This window comes from Mastomys coucha, unplaced genomic scaffold (assembly GCF_008632895.1).
Source record: "Mastomys coucha isolate ucsf_1 unplaced genomic scaffold, UCSF_Mcou_1 pScaffold7, whole genome shotgun sequence".
Classification (NCBI taxonomy): Eukaryota; Metazoa; Chordata; class Mammalia; order Rodentia; family Muridae; genus Mastomys; species Mastomys coucha.
In genome coordinates this window covers 57014658-57030651 of record NW_022196913.1, presented here as the reverse complement: position 1 = coordinate 57030651, position 15994 = coordinate 57014658, and the positions used below count along the sequence as shown (strand labels likewise).

The window sequence follows — 15994 nt, the reverse complement described above, 5'->3', positions numbered from 1 at the left end:
GGGGGTGGTCGAGGCCCTGTGCTAAGGTGCGACGAGGCGGAGTGGCTCCTACCTGGGCAGGTGGTCGCGTCCTCTAACCGCCTCTCCTCCGTCCTCCCGTTTCTCCGCCGCCGCCTTCTCCCTCCAGCCTGGCACACACGGGTCCTCCGGTTCTCCCCGCCGCCTGGCTGGCCGCTTCCTCCTCCGGGGAACTTCCTCAATGCGCCAGGACAGCGCCCTCGCTTCCTCCGCTGCCCCGAACCTGAGGCACACAGCACCCCGCCCAGAACCCAGCAAGGTTAGGCAGCGCCTAGAACGGAGCCGGGCCGGGCAGTACCCGGAGATCCAGTATAGTAACACTCCCGCCACTCCAAACTCGGGACAGCACGCTGAACCGAGCCTGAGACAATTAGGATCCTGAACTTAGACAGGACAAGCACGTCCAAATCGAGCCAAGGCACGTTTAAGGTAGTCGAGTAGCCCTAGATCCCAAGCCAAGCCTCAGCCGATCAGCACGGTGAACCTGAGCTGAGCAGGGCAGAGAGTCACTAACCTAGCTTGTCAGCACTGCTGAACCTAAAAAGGGGTAACGCCACAAACTGAGCTGGAGCCAGGCAGCACTCTAGACAACTGGCCCTCGCTCGGTCCCTTAGGGAGACAGATTCAAAGGAATGCACACCCTTATCCAGATTTGGAAGTCCCGGGGACCAAGGCCCCTCTATGCAGAAAGGAGGACTCATCCCCGAAGCTCCAGCTAGTCACCAGGCCCCTTATCCACCACAGCCCAACAAAGCTATGGCTGAGACTGCTTACTGTTGTGGTCATAAAAAGAGAAAGAGCTGTAAGAATATGTTCTGGCGAGATGTGGGGGAAGGGGGTGCCTTGGCAGGCCCATGCCGAGGCATCCCTTACCCCTGAGGGACCAGACACATGCCGGTATAGTATAGAATAATTTATTTAGGGCATGGGGAGGGGAGTTAAGAGGGTAGCGAGGCAGAGAAAGGCAGAGAGAAGGAGAGAGTAGAGAAGTAGGGGCCGGCCATGACCACGTGGAAAGAGGGGGGAAGGGAATGGGGAGAGAGGGGAAGCAAGGAGATACTAGGCAAGGTGGAGAAGCAGGAGAGAGAGGAGGGGGCAAGCAGCCCCTTTTATAGGGCCAGGCCTACCTGGCCGTTGCCAGGTAACCATGGGGAGGAGCATACCTGACTGCTGCCAGGTATCTGTGGGGGTGGAGTTTATACAGAATGCTAACACTACACGGTGTGTTTAATGTTAGTAGGCCATACTTGTGCCAACACCATGGCCAGAGAACCTAAATGAACTGAAAGATGCCTCCAGGGGCTTTTGCCTGACCAAAGCTGTTTTTGAGGGTGTTACTTGTTACCCACAATCTTGACTCCTGTCCTGCAGTTTTTGACACGTTCTTTGGTTTTGTTTTCTGTTCATCTGTTAACACTGTAAGGTTTGAAATGGGCACTTTTGTCAAACTCTAACCAATAATAAGAGTATTTAGATACAGTAAATAGATAAAAGAATGAATAAATAATAAATTAATTAATTAATAAAATTGAGATTCTAGATGCTGTCAAAACACAGAAACAGAGATGGAGAGATGGCTTAGGAGATAAAGTGCTTACCGTGCGGTAAGAAGGACATGAACTTGATCCCTAGTACCTGTGTGAAAACTGGGGTGAAGGGACTGGCGGCCATAAGTAAGAAGTATAATGGGAAGATGGTGAAGGATGGTACTTAAGATTCATGGAAATAATAACCATCACCAAACACTTTGCAAAAACCACAGCCGTATGGCCACCACAGCCAAAGGCCACCACAGCCTTACCCAGAAAACCTTTCTGCAAGGATGTGGGTCAAACTAATACCCATGCCACTTTGCATGGGCACTGCTCTTGTTAGTGATCTTTGCAAACAAGGATTATTGGCTTTACACAGCACTGGGGCCTGGCACATGCATTGTGCCATTAAAAGCTCCCCTTTTTCTCATCCTTTATGACTTCTCTCCTAGTGTGCTCTGGTGTGCATATTCCCAAACCAGCACTCTGAGACTACCAAACAAATTCATTGTTTCTGTAAAATCTTTGTGCCCTTTGTTTTGTGTTTTAGTTTAATTTTAACTTATTTTTAACTGCTTAGTGTATGTGTAGGTAGGTGTTCCTATATGTGAGTGTGTACAGTATGCACACTTGTGTGGATATCTGTCCATGTGTGCACACAAATGAATGTGGAAGCCAGAGGTCAACACCTGAATTCTTTCTCAATCCATCTCCACCTGAGATTTTAAGACAGGGTCTTTCACTGAACCTGTAGATTACCTATTTGACTACATTAGTTGGGTAAGAGGCCTATGGCTTCTCCTGTCTCTGCAGTATGGGTTAGGGTTACTGACAAGAACATGAACGACTTTAAGGCAGCTAAGAGAGCACATGCCAGAAAGCTAGCACCATGCAGCTAACTTTATGACTGGCAGGTCGCTCACCATGTTCAAGAGCCTCTTGTCTAGAAAGCTTGTCTGGTTTGCAAATGCCTCTCAGCAGTCTTTGTTGCTTATATAACCCTGGGGGCGGTGGGAGGGAACTGGTATACCTGGTCAGTTTCAGGGACTTCCTGGGACTTCTGAATTTACTTCCTGAGTCTTAGTGAATCTTGATTAGCTTCCCTCCAAGACTCCAACTCAGAGGAAATTGCTAAACAGCAGTAAGAAGGTATTCATGGGCTTTGGATCTGTGTGCACAATAAAGCCAGCCTTATCCAATCTCTGGAGTTTCACTGAGTGGACCTAAGGTGACATGATGGTCCTTCCTACCTCTGAGTCATCTTCAGTGTCAACTGCACTGAAGTTTAACCACACAAATACCCAGAAAAACAAAATCTTCTTGCCAGTCACGGTATCTCCCAGCATTTCTCCTCTTCACATCATGCTTTTCTGAAGGCTGCCCTATAGGCTTCCCGCTTCACACACCTGGACCCTTGCGGTGACAATATGCTAGCCCCGAAAGCCCTCCTAAAAAAGTCTCTGTGCCTGGGACTGCCCAACACAGTCACTGTTTTGAAAATCGGTTTCTTATCTACAGGATCTTAATAAAACTTTTAAAATAGCAGATGAAGTATAGTTGTCTTCATGCTAATTCTGACTCACGAAGTCTTTCCATATTGGGTTATTTTGTCTGAGTTTTCTGCTCTTCCTTGCCCATGATGCCTCACTTCCTTGCGCACTCAGTGACATTTGACTGTGAGCCATTCATCATCCCTGAAAAATTATTTGTAGGAATTGGGTAGCACCAGAAGGAAGACATTTCATTCAGTAAGAAAGCGCCTTTGTCTCCGATGGAAACCTAGATTGTAATTAGTCCTTGAATGGTTTTTATGATACATGTTCAGCTCATGTGTTTTAAGTAGGCAAGTGATCTGAATTGGAGTACAATTTCTCTTAATTTATGCTACAGTTTCTCTGAGAGTATTATATTTATTAATTTGTTTATTTTGGTCTGTGCTTTTGGTTTTTGTTTTGTTTTGGGTTTTTTATTTTGTTTTGTTTTGTTGGTTTTTTTGTTTGTTTGTTTTGTGTGTTTTCTGTGTGATCTTTTATATTCTTGTTTCCCTCTTTCCAACTGTGGTGACAGATGCTAATTAGCTTAGTTACAGCAATTATCTCAGGAGCACCACATTACACATTTAAAAGTATATAATTTTTATTTGTCAGTTAAACTTCAATAAACCTGAACTTTTTTTAAGTAAAGCTTCACAGACAAAATTTAACCTTTTAAATGCTGGAGAAATAGTTCAACAGTTAAGAATGTTTGCTGCGCATGGCAGAGGGCCAGAGTTCAGACTCCCAGCATTCACATGGTGGCTCACAACTGCTTTTAAATCCAATTCCAGAACCCCTTGGGTACTACTGCATCAGGAAAATACTCATATACATTTTTAAAAATAATCTAAAATAATTTAAACCTTCCAATAAAAGGAAACAAAATGCCTTGTTCACTTTAGCCTTACATTTTCTTCTATAGTTCTTTTTTTAAAAAAGATTTATTATTATTATACATAAGTACACTGTAGCTGACTTCAGATACACCAGAAGAGGGCATCAGACCTCATTACAGGTGGTTGTGAGCCACCATGTGGTTGCTGGGATTTGAACTCAGGACCTTCGGAAGAGCACTCAGTGCTCTTACCTGCTGAGCCATCTCACCAGCCCCAGTTCTTTTTTAGTAGAACTATTTCTTCAGACCTTTTCTTCCCCAAGATCTATTTTAATTTAACTTGGTATATGATATGACACATAAAGTTAACAGTTGTCTTCGAAATAAAGATATAATGAACCAATTTCTTTTTAGTCTCCCACTTTCCTTCTCTTCCTCCCTCCTTCCCTCCCTCTTTCCCTCCCTCCTTCCCTCCCTCCTTCCCCCTTGCCCCATTCTTCCCTCCCTCTGTTGCTCCCTCCCCCTCCCCAATGATATGTGTATAATGTGTCCACAGGCATGTGCATACAGTGTATATTAGGTGGAGTCAGTTCTCTCCTTCCACCTTTACAACTTGAGGGTATGGAACTCAGAACATCAGCCATTGAGGCAAGTGCCGAGCGCCTTCACCCACTGAGTCAATACTCAATACAAGCCCAATACTCAGTTGTAATACTCAGGCCTCTCACCCCGAGTTATGATCTACCAGTTTCCTCATTCATAAAGCAGATGCCTCTAGTTATCATAACACACTGGCTCTATTTCTAGTCTTGGTCCATGTATCAATCAGTTCTCTCTTTCATTCTTTCTTTTGTTCTTTCTTTTTTTCTTTTATGAAAATATGTGGTTTTTAAAATGGGTACTTGTGGAAAGACAGTGTCAAGAGAAGGAGAAGACAAACAAACCAGGAAGAAGACAGCAGTGACAGCATCACTGTGCAAAGTGTCTGGAGAGCTGAAGACAGACGGCCGATTTCAAAGGGCGGGGAACACCAGCCATCTCACGAAGAAGTAGAAATGGAGAGCTGAAGACAGACAATTTCAAAGGGCGGGGAACACCAGCCATCTCACGAAGAATTAGAAATGGAGAGCTGAAGACAGACAATTTCAAAGGGCGGGGAACACCAGCCATCTCGCGAGGGAAGAAGTAGAAATGGAGAAGAGGAGAATGAGAAGATGCTCCCGAGTAAGACAATAATGAGCTTCTACCATAGAGCTATGGGACGGGTCAAAATACAGATGCTGACACCATCAAATGCTGGCAGGATGTAGAAAAGCCGGAGCTCTGTCACTGCTGGTGAGAGCAAAATGTTGAGGTCACTTTGGGGCAGATTTTATTTGTATGAGTTTTGTAGTGAGCCCAGAACTGCTCAAAAAAGCTATCTTTGATTTTGTTAAAATGCCGGAAGTAAACGCAAATACAGAGAAAATAAGAAGAAAACAAATTCAGGACATTTCCCTGAGGTGACTGTTGTAGTTTGTCTAGCTCATAGGCTTGTGTTTGAATACTTGGTCTCCAGCCTGGGGTCCTGTTTAGGGAGTTAGGAAGTAGGACCTCATTGGATGAAGTGGGTCCTGTGTGCCTGAGTGCCTGTGTGTGTGTGTTTATGTGTGTGTGTGTGCATGTATGTGTGACTGTGTGCGTGAGAGTATGTGAATGTGTTTGTATGTGTAAATATCTGTGAATTTGTGTGAATGTGCATGTCTGTGAGTGTGCATATACAGTGTATATGTGTGCATGTGTGTGACTGTGTATGCATGTATGAGTGTACATGTGTGCGTGAATGTACATGGGCATGAGTGTATGTGAATGTGCATGTGTGTGAGTGTGCATATGCAATGTGTGAGAGTATGTGTGAATGTGTATCCATGTGTGTCGATGTACATATTTTTGTGTGAATGTGCATGGGTGTGTGTGTGAATATGCATGTGTGTGAGTGTGATCATGCATGTGAATATGCATGTATGTGTGAATATACGTGTGGGTGTGTGTGTCTGTGTGTGACTTGAGGATTTAGAGATGGGACAGCTTTTTGTCCTCTCTGCTTCTGGTCCATGGAGATCTGAGCGAGCCACTCCACAGGCCTGTCAGCACAGCCACAGGCCATTTCCACTGTCACACTTCTCAAGCTGCAGGCCAGAAGAGGCCCCTCCTCCCCTGCACTGCTCTTGGCAGGCTTGTATTCACAGCCGTGGGAGAAGTAACCGAGGCAGTGACCGCAGAGCCCTCTTCCCATCCGCACACGTGATGAGCTCATTTGAACTAGAGTACCCTCACTAGATAACTTTATATCCATAAAAAGATGACAGTTTATTAACAGAATAAACATCTAAGGTGAGCTGACTTTATGGAAATGACTATCACAAATGAGCTGCTTTCTGGAACTATCCCCCTTACTAAAGGAAAACAAGCAGTTTAGGCCTTTTTGCTAGGCAGTCAACTTGAACGTCAGAGTCAACTCCTCTGAGCAGAGAGATAAAGCCATCATGCTGCTGTGACCTGACCCCCATGGTGCTTCTTGTATGAAGGTTAGATCAACAAGCTACAACCCCTCAACTAGTTATCCTTAGCTCTGGAGTTAAAGGGCTCTGTGAACTTTGAGGCCTTTCCAGCAATGTTTCTGTGAGGGGTTAGCAAGGAATAAATAGGCAGCTGAGGAAGAGGCTGGAGGGAAAGAGATAACATTCCCATACAGCAGCTAGGCTATGAAGAGAGCTGACAGCACCCCATGCTCTCCTTGCAGCTTGGGTGCCTCCTTACTGAGGTTATCTTCCCAGGCCAAGGACCATCCAAAGGAGGGGATGATGGACTGGGAGAGAGGCAAAGGGACACGAGAAAGAAAGAGGGGTTACAAGGGACTGGACTAGAGGACCCTGTGAAAGATCAGCCCAGACCATAGGTCACTGGGTCTGCCAGTTCTGAGGACCATGCTTGTTGGTGAGGTGCTTCCGGCTTCAGTAAATGTCCACTTGTCACCCCTTCTGGGTCCTTACTTCTTTGTCTCTATGTGCTCAATTTTTTTCCTTTGTCCAGAAAAAGGACTCCAACTCCCGGGCAGCTAGCCTTCTCCCTGTTGCTGTATTCCCATTTCTAATTCCCTTATTTGTTCCAGCCAGTGACCCCACCTATGGAACCTGAGAGTCCTCTCAGTTTTCAGAGTGGTCTGTGCTACCATCTGTGTGGGAATGGCTTGACCACGTGAGTGGGAAGCTGGTGCTCTGCCTCTTGCCCAGGACTGGTTGAATCCCTTGTTCTGAGTTGGAAGCATTAAGTGTTGCTTTGAAGAAACGCATGAATAACCAGTTTCCTTCTCTGTCTAATGTCTTACATGTTGCTACTTTATTCTTTTTTCTGTCCATGTAACCAAATACCTAAGGCTGAGAAATGAACTGCGTAAAGCTTATTTAGTTATTTGTTTTGAGAAAACCTGACCTCAAATTCATTGTCTCGGTGCCTCAGTCCGAGTGCTGAGATTGTTGGGGTACACTACTATGTCCCACGAGAACTCTGTCTTCTCGTAGTTTTGGAGACTGAAAGTCCCACTGGTCCAGCCTCAGACAAAGACCCCGAGATATCACAAGACTGGCAGTGTATTCCCGAGAGAGGCAGAGACAGGAGGATCCCAGAGAGGTGTTTGAAGCCAGGTTTGCCCTTTCTACAATACTCTGCTCTCACAAGAACTAGCCAGGGCCCTAGGAGGCTTGCATTAATCCCTTCTAGTGGCAGCTTCCTAATGACCTACCTACTCCCCACTAGGCCCCACACCTACAAGGCTGCATCAAGTCAATGCCACACCGAGTGAGGACTAAGCTCCTCCCACAAGCCCCAGGAGTACGGAGTACATACAAGTGACGCCAGAGCCACAGCACATGTGATGGCTGGCACAGCTTTCTCTACACACATCCGACCAGCTATCGTGTAGTTAGACACGATAAGGACGGGGGTAAGCCACAGCTTCTTAGCTGTTCTCAGAGTTTGAGTAAGATGAACGGGCTGGGATTTCCAGATGAGGGTGTGGGGAGCGTCCGGCTTGACCATGACGCTCTCACACTTCTGTTTCCCACAGGAGCGGCTGAGTCCAAGTTACACCTCAGGCAATACTTCTCTACTGCTCTCTCCAGTCTCCTTCTTACCATAGGGTGGATAACTAGAAAAGGGAGGGTGCTTCTCGTGAAGCTTTGGGACAATCTTACCACTCTTATCCCAGAATTCAGTGCCATGGGTTTTTAGTATAGGATCCACACTCTCTCTCCATGTGTGCACGCATGTATGTGTGTATGTGCACACGTGTGTGCAGGTGCATGTATGCCATGGCATGAATGTGGAGGTCATGGGCAACACTGGGGACCTGGCTCTCGCCTTCATCCTTGTTTCGAGGCAGAGCCTCTCGTGTATCTGCTGCTGGGTGGTGCAGTCCACACTAGCTGGCAGATGGGCTTTTGGGGAACTCTCTGCACAGCTCAAAGGCTGCTGGACAGTCTGACATCTCTGCTTGGAGATTCCTTCTTCAGCAACTGTTCCTTTTTGTGCTGCTAGGGAGGAGCCGTGAGACTCTTCCAGGTTTCAGTTCTCCCCATATGTAACCTTTCATTTACTCCCTGGGGCTCATGAGCCTCTCCTCCCCCACTCTCCCACCATAGCACACCATTGTTCTTGTTTCTCCTTCACCTTTCTCCACCTGAGCATCATTCCCACTGTATACCAGAGAAAAGTCAGGAACAGGGATATGACTCACAAACAAAGAAAAAGAAAATCTTTGTGGGGGTGTTGGAGAGGTGACTTGGAGGTTAAGAGCACGGGCTACTCTTCAGAGGACCCGGATTCAGTTCCTAGCACCCACCTGGAGCTCACAACTTTCAGTCACTCCAGTTTCAAGGGTTCTGATACCCTTTCTGGCCTCTACAGGCACTGCTGACACGTGATGCACAGACATACAGGCCAAGCACCTATACACATAAGATGAGGGGGGAAAACGGTTTTGAGCAGGGGATTTGCACAGGGAGAGAAACAAAATGATACTGAGTGATTGTGATCGCTCTTAGGAACAATCTTAGGAAGCTGTGTTACATTTTTGCAGTGCACACTGAAAGATTATGTTTTTATGAACTCCTGCTTAGATATTGCTTTAAAATATTGACTGCGTGCGCATGTGCGTGTGTGTGTGTGTGTCTACCTGTGCGTGTGTACCTGTGTGTGTACCTGTGTGTATGTGTGCGCGTGTGTGTGTGTGCATGTGTGTGTCTGTGTGTACCTGTGTATATACCTATGTGTGTGTACCTGTGTGTATATGTGTGTGTATGTGTGTGACCTCTGTGTGTACCTGTGTGTGTACCTGTGTGTATGTGTGCGTGTGCATGTGTGTGCATGTGTGTGTCTGTGTGTACCTGTGTATGTACCTATGTGTATGTACCTGTGTGTGTACCTGTATGTACCTGTGTGTGTATATGTGTGTATATGTGTGTACCTCTGTGTGTACCTGTGTGTGTACCTGTGTGTGTATATGTGTGTATGTGTGTGTACCTGTGTGTGTATCTGTGTGCATGTACCTGTGTGTGTGTGTATGTGTGTGTATGTGTGTGTGTACCTGTGTGTATGTGTGTACCTCTGTGTGTGTGTGTGTGTGTGTGTGTGTGTGTGTGTGTGTGTGTGTGCATTTATGCAGAGGCCACCACCACCACTGGGTGCCTTCCTTGATGGTTCTTAACCCTATTTTTGGTTCTACTGTTGTGAGCTCAGGTCATTACAATTTGATTGTGAGTACTTTATCTAGGAAGCAGTCCCTCCCACCCTGACAGAAGGATATTAAAATGAGGTTTTATGGCTGCTGTTAACTGTCAATTCTGGAGAATGGGAGAGTGGATATTCATTTTATAAATTACATGCATCATAAGATATTGACAATCCTACTGGGAAGAGTAAGACCACTGCCACAACTTTTTAGCCAAACTTGAAGCAATAGGCCAGGATGACGGACACTGGCCAGGTCCATGCCTGGGGTGCCCAGAAAATGGCCACAGACCATGTTAGGCAGGTGGTTCCAAAGGCAAAACCTGCAGGATATGTGCTTTTCATCTTTAGCCAATCGGAGACTGCACACATTCTGACATACTTCCTGTCCCTGTCTCTTCTGTGGGATCACATCTTGTGCAGTTGAGGCAACCAGCCTTGTTTACCGAAATGAAAACACAGGGCTTGCTATCTTCCATGAACAGCATCCCCCAGCAGTTGTTCTCTCTCCTTGGGCAAGTGGGGCTTACAGTTTAGAGGCATTTTGTTTTCCAAATCTCTTAAACACAGTAATTAAAACTTAAAACATTAGCCCTCACACTATTTCCATGTGTTTGTTTGAGGTCAGATGGATATTAGCTAAGTCAGAGTTTAACCCCTGGGTTCCACATGGTGGCAAGAGAAAACCAGCTCTCCACAGTTGACCTCTACACACATGCAGTAGCATACCACCCTTGTATTCATAGGCACATGTACACATACTCACACAGACGTGTGTGTATATACACACACATATGTATACACATACACACACATGCTCATACACACCCACACATAGATACATACACATATGCACACATACAAACATACACATACACCCATACATACACACAGATACACACACACACACACACACATACACACATACACACATACACACATACATATACATGCACACACAGATACATACATATACATACACACACATATAAACACACATATACACACAGAGAGACACACATACACACAGAGATACATACATATGTACACACATACATGCTCACAGGTACATACACACACATACATGCACACATACATACACATATGTATATACTCATACATACCATATACCCACAAACACACATTCATAATCACACATACTCACACATATATACACATATATACACACACATACACCCATACATACACATACATGTACATACATATGTACATACACACACTATTTTAAAGTTAAAATTAAAGCAGTTGTTTTAAGGATAAGCAATAAACAAGCCAGCCAGACAGCCAGACAGACAGCCATGTCTGTCCTAGGGCCAGCACTTTAATTTAGGTGAAGTTAAGATGGATACATGGGCCTTTGCCCAAAAGTCAAGATTACGTGTCTATAAGATGTTAATTCTACTCTTCTGTCAACATTTCCTGCTTGTGTCTGCCCTGTGTTGTACTTCCGAGAGAGGATCCCAGGCACTAGCATGAACTTTCTGGCTTCCCTCTGCATGCCATTGCCTACACCTTGTTTACACGGGAGCAGGGCAGCAGCTCACTTGCAGCCTTCACAATCACAGTTCCTGCTTTGTGGCTCCCATGTACGTGGAAGTCTTATTCTTTCCAGAGCACGGGGGCTGCTCTACACTTTGTTTCGTTCTGGGAGAGAGCCAGTAGGCTTACTCATAGGGTCATGTGTGAGGGGTTAGCCGTAGAGTAGGGGTGTGGTGGATTGCATGAAAATAACCCCCAGAGACTCATAGGGAGTGGCATTATTGGAGGTGTGGCCTTGTTGGAGTAGGTGTGGCCTCGCTGAAGGAACTGTGTCACTGTACCAGGTGGGCTTTGCTCGGAAGCTCAAGCCAGGCCCAATGTCACTCTCTTTGCCTGCTGCCTGCCATCCAGATGTAGAACTCCCAGCTACCTCTCCAGCACCCTGTCTGCCTGTGTGCTGCCAAGCTTCCTGTCCTGATGATAGTGGACTAAACCTGAAAACTGTAAGTTAGGCCCAGTGATAAGAGGTGCTGTGGTCATAGTGTCTTTTGACAGCCATAGAAGCCTAACACAGTGTGTGAAGGGTTACAGGGGCGTGGGTGAAGGGTTACAGGGGCGTGGGATAGAGGTTACAGGGGCATGGGCTTCCCTTTCTGGCCATCGAGAACCTCTGACAAATAGCACTTCACATTTTGTTTTTGCCACAAAGGGACACAGTTCAAGGGTGACCCCTGACAGCAGTGAGTATCAGCTGAGTTCAGTTCCTCCTTTTAGGGCTCAGTTCCCCTTTCCCTGGCCCAGCAACGTCTACAGCTTCATTTACTCAAGCCTACTTCCCTCTTTCATCTGCGTAGAGCTTCTAGCAGGTTCTGCCCAGAGGAGACACTGAGTGGATGTTTATGAAAGCTACAACCATTACCTTTCTTTAATTCCTTTACATGGTTGATTCTCTGGTCCAGCTTATGAAGTGGGGAATGTTACTGTGTTGGTCCCATGGGAGAGGGAGCTGATAGAGACATTCTCTGCCCTGAGGCTCACAGACAGGAAGCCATAGAACCATGATTTGAACCCAGGTCTTTAGGTTTCTAGAGCCCCAAATGTCAGGTCATTCTAGTATCCCCGAGAGTGTGGAAACATGGGACAACAGTCCTATGAAAAGCTTTCGGGCACACACAGACATATTTTTAGAACTAACAATGCACCAGCTTAATGCTTAATTAGATTGTCACTATCACCTCAGAACAATACGAAGAGAAAAAAAAATACAGCTGGGACCCTGTGGTCACACTTGCTGTTGCTACATACTCAGAGTCTGCTGTTGCAGGGGACTTGGCTAACTCAGGAAACCCACACTCTGGTTCTGAGGATGCCAGGTACCCAGGTTGTGACCTTCTTTGACCCAAATGCAGGAACTGGAACTGGTCCTTGAGGTTCTCGATGGGGAGGGAGTGGTGTGAGAATAATTATGAGAAAAGAGATGATTCTTCTCGGAGATGTTAGAGAAACTCAGCATTGATGACTTTCATGCTACTCTTACACACCCTGCAGCTGTTTCCATGGAGCTACATAGAAACTGTGCCTGGGAACCCGTTTCCTTCCACCCTGGAAACACCGTCTGAAAATGGCTGTCCCTGCTGCTGGGTGCTCACATGGGCAACAGGGCTGCTCTTCTTGATTCTTATCTGTAACTCTGCTGCTGGGTGTTTCCTGGTCAACTAGCTATTGAGCCAAGTTAAAATGGCATCAGACAACTTCAAAATTTACTATCTAACTTTTCTAAATACTTATAAATCAAACAACCTGTTAATTTATTTGTCTAGATCCTGGGTCTTCTGTGTATCCCTGCCTGCCTCTGCCGCCCAAATGCTGGGATGAAAGATGGGTGCTACACTCTGTTTGTTTTCGCTCTTTCAATTTTTTTTTTTTTAATCTTTAGAAAAAAATTTCAAGTGCAACTCATCTTCTTCAGCATGAGTCTGGCTCATTTCTTTATCTTAATCCAAGATCACACTCAGTGACAGAGAATTTGAGGCCAGACCCAGATACATGAGACTCTCTGAAGAAAGAATAAAAGAGAGAAAGAAGGAAGGAAGAGAAAGAAAGAAAGAAAGAAAGAAAGAAAGAAAGAAAGAAAGAAAGAAAGAAAGGAAGGAAGGAAGGAAGGAAGGAAGAAAGGGAGGGAGGGAGGAAGGAAGGAAAGAAAGGAAGGAAGGAAGGAAGGAAGGAAGGAAAGAAGGAAGAAAGGAAGGAAAGAAGGAAGAGGAGGAAGGGAGGAAGAGGAAGGAGAGAGGAAAGAATGAATGAAGGAAGGAAGGAAGAAAGGAAGGAAGAAAGAAAGGAAGAAAGAAAGGAAGGAAGAGAGAAAGAGAGAAAGAAAGGAAGAAAGGAAGGAAAGAAGAAAAAATAAGTTGGAGATGATGCTGTTCTCTGCTTAATGACTTTCTGCCATTTCATGTAAAAAATGGCAGCCAGTGATACTCTCTTGGACAGAAAGCTGTAGAGGCACTGTGAACCACGGAATGCCTTAAACACCAAGTTACTCTTAGGGACAAACAGTTTGAGAGAAGAAACCTTCAAGTTGGAAATACCAAGCTGAAGAACATGAACTGAAAGCAGAGTTGTTTGGGAATACATTCCAAGCAGAGGGGCCAATGCCTTCCCCAGCTGGCACTGCCCTAGAGTGGATCTATTCTCAAGGTTAGAGCAACCTGGGCAACGCTCCCAGCAGCCATCTCCACTGGCCCCAAAGAATGGATAAAAAGGGGGCGGAGGAAGGTGAAGTAGAGAACAGTAAAGGCAGGCGGTGGGGAGAAGCCGCTCTATCATCAGCTATTGAGCATCAGCACCAAGTACTGGGAGGTTTGGTGCATGGGGTCTGGATCTTTGAGCTGATGGCCTCACTCCATCCCAAAGCAGATTCTCTGCATGGAGAAGTGGGTGTCAGAAAAGCTGCTCCAAGAATAGTTGCTGGTGAATGGTGTTCCTTCCCACAGACCAGATGCAAAATCAGATGGTGAATTACTCGGTTAGCCCAAACCTGCAAAGGTATAGTGGGTGATGTGCTGATGGGTGGTGGTGGGGGGTAGAAAATCCTGGCTCCTCCTATGGGCTTGTCTTCCTTAGGACAGATGGCCTTTGATTCTTTTCTTGGAGAGGCTGATGAGGAGATAAGTCCCCAAGAGACCTTAAGCAGATCAACCTCACCTGCATGCTAAGAACAAGCATGTGGCTGCATTACAGCATGTGGCTTCTTGAAAGTCGGAAGAGCAGGGGATTGGCAGAACTCCAACCATGATCATGAGCAGAACAAAACGAAGAAACACTTCAGAAGGGAAGTGTTTTGGAGAGAAAAATCAATGATGATTTTTAAAAGAACCTTATTTTGCACAGATAAAAAAGAAGAAGAAACTCCCTGTAGAGAATCAGGCCTGCTTGGAAAAATTTATACCAAGTTTTGTAAAAATCCAAGATTCTTCAGAACATCAAACATACTTTGTGTTAACAAGCAGTGGAGAGCCGATCCTACATTTTTTTTTGGCCAGGTGTATTGGCCCAAATCAGCATGTTTTATGTGTGTAATGCCTGCAGACCTCATGTTAAGCTCTGGGGCGAGCACACAGAGGTCCCTGTCCTTCCCAAGCTGGCCGCCTGACAGGCAGATGGGTAACCCACAGGTAAGCTGGAGAGCACACTGACTTTGCAGGTAGACTTAATGCTGCTAAGAGCCACAGCTAGGAGAAAGGAAAGTGGGGAGGGAGATGTCTGAAGGAAATCTATGTGGCTGAATGGAAAAGTTAATTAATTACCAAGCCCCAGGAAGACAGGAAGGCATAGTATTCCAGAGAGAAGGCTGGCTGCCAAAGGCTGTCGATTTGATCCATCATGTGTAAGTAATAGAAAGCAAGCAAAATTAATCTGCTGACACAATTCCCTTTAATGAAAATGAGGCTTATTACAAGGAAGAGATTTTAAGGCCACAGCTGGGTCGCAATGTAAGGGGAAGAGGTAGCCATCAACGGTACAACACATGGAGATCTAAACTTGCTGGGCCTTGAAGGGATCAGGAGCTTCTCTTTTGATTCTGGAGAGTAAGGGTGTGAGAGAGAGAGGCCATTAGAGCCCCTTCAGAGATCCCCTCTCCTACCAAACCTCCCCAAGGGTTCTTCAGACTCAAATCCCCTGAACAAAGGAGACAGCCACCTTTCAGGGTTGGCAGGAAGTGTAATATCGCGTGATTTAGTTCAGCACAATAAATTTGTCAGAAAGCATGGAAGGGCAAGGCACCACGGTCGAGGGTTGTTCAGTCACAGCACAGACAGCTTCTTAATTCTGTCCAAGAGAGCTGCAGTGAGGTGTGGCCTGACCCAGACTATGGGATCTGGCCTGAAGGCACAGGTCCTCCGCCTAGCAGTAAGGAGACTGCGTAGACCTCTAAAGACCAGGGTTTGGAGGGCTCGTGTGTTGGTTGCATCGGGGATGCCTGGATAGTGATGGCCAAGCCAGAGCCTTGAGTGCCTTCAGCTTTCTAACAACTATTCTTATTTCAAAACAAATGCCGACTGCTTCTCTGAGTTCTGCGATTTGCCCAATCCAGTCATCTAACTCAAGCTGAGGAGGGATGGCAGGGACTCCGTTTGTAGCAAACTGATCAGAAGTATAAATCCCAACCTAGGATTTATGGGACCCTGCCCTGCCCTGTGGTGTATGTCTCCAGGTAGGCGATGTCAGTTCATTTATACTGAAGTATACCCGGCTGGTATTGCGGACCGGCTTAGTGTGGGGCAGTATTCCCACAGATGAACATACGC

The 15994-nt window shown here is 46.0% G+C and overlaps 1 protein-coding gene across 1 annotated transcript in view; it reads right to left on the bottom strand.

The window, feature by feature from the left end:
* Positions 1 to 174, bottom strand: part of Syk (spleen associated tyrosine kinase) — a 72682-nt gene extending 72508 nt beyond the window's left edge. The window contains exon 1 of the mRNA XM_031357928.1: positions 53 to 174. The gene's annotated coding sequence lies outside the window, so the exon portion shown is untranslated. The remainder of the gene's footprint in view (positions 1 to 52) is intronic.
* Positions 175 to 15994: the final 15820 nt, after the last annotated feature.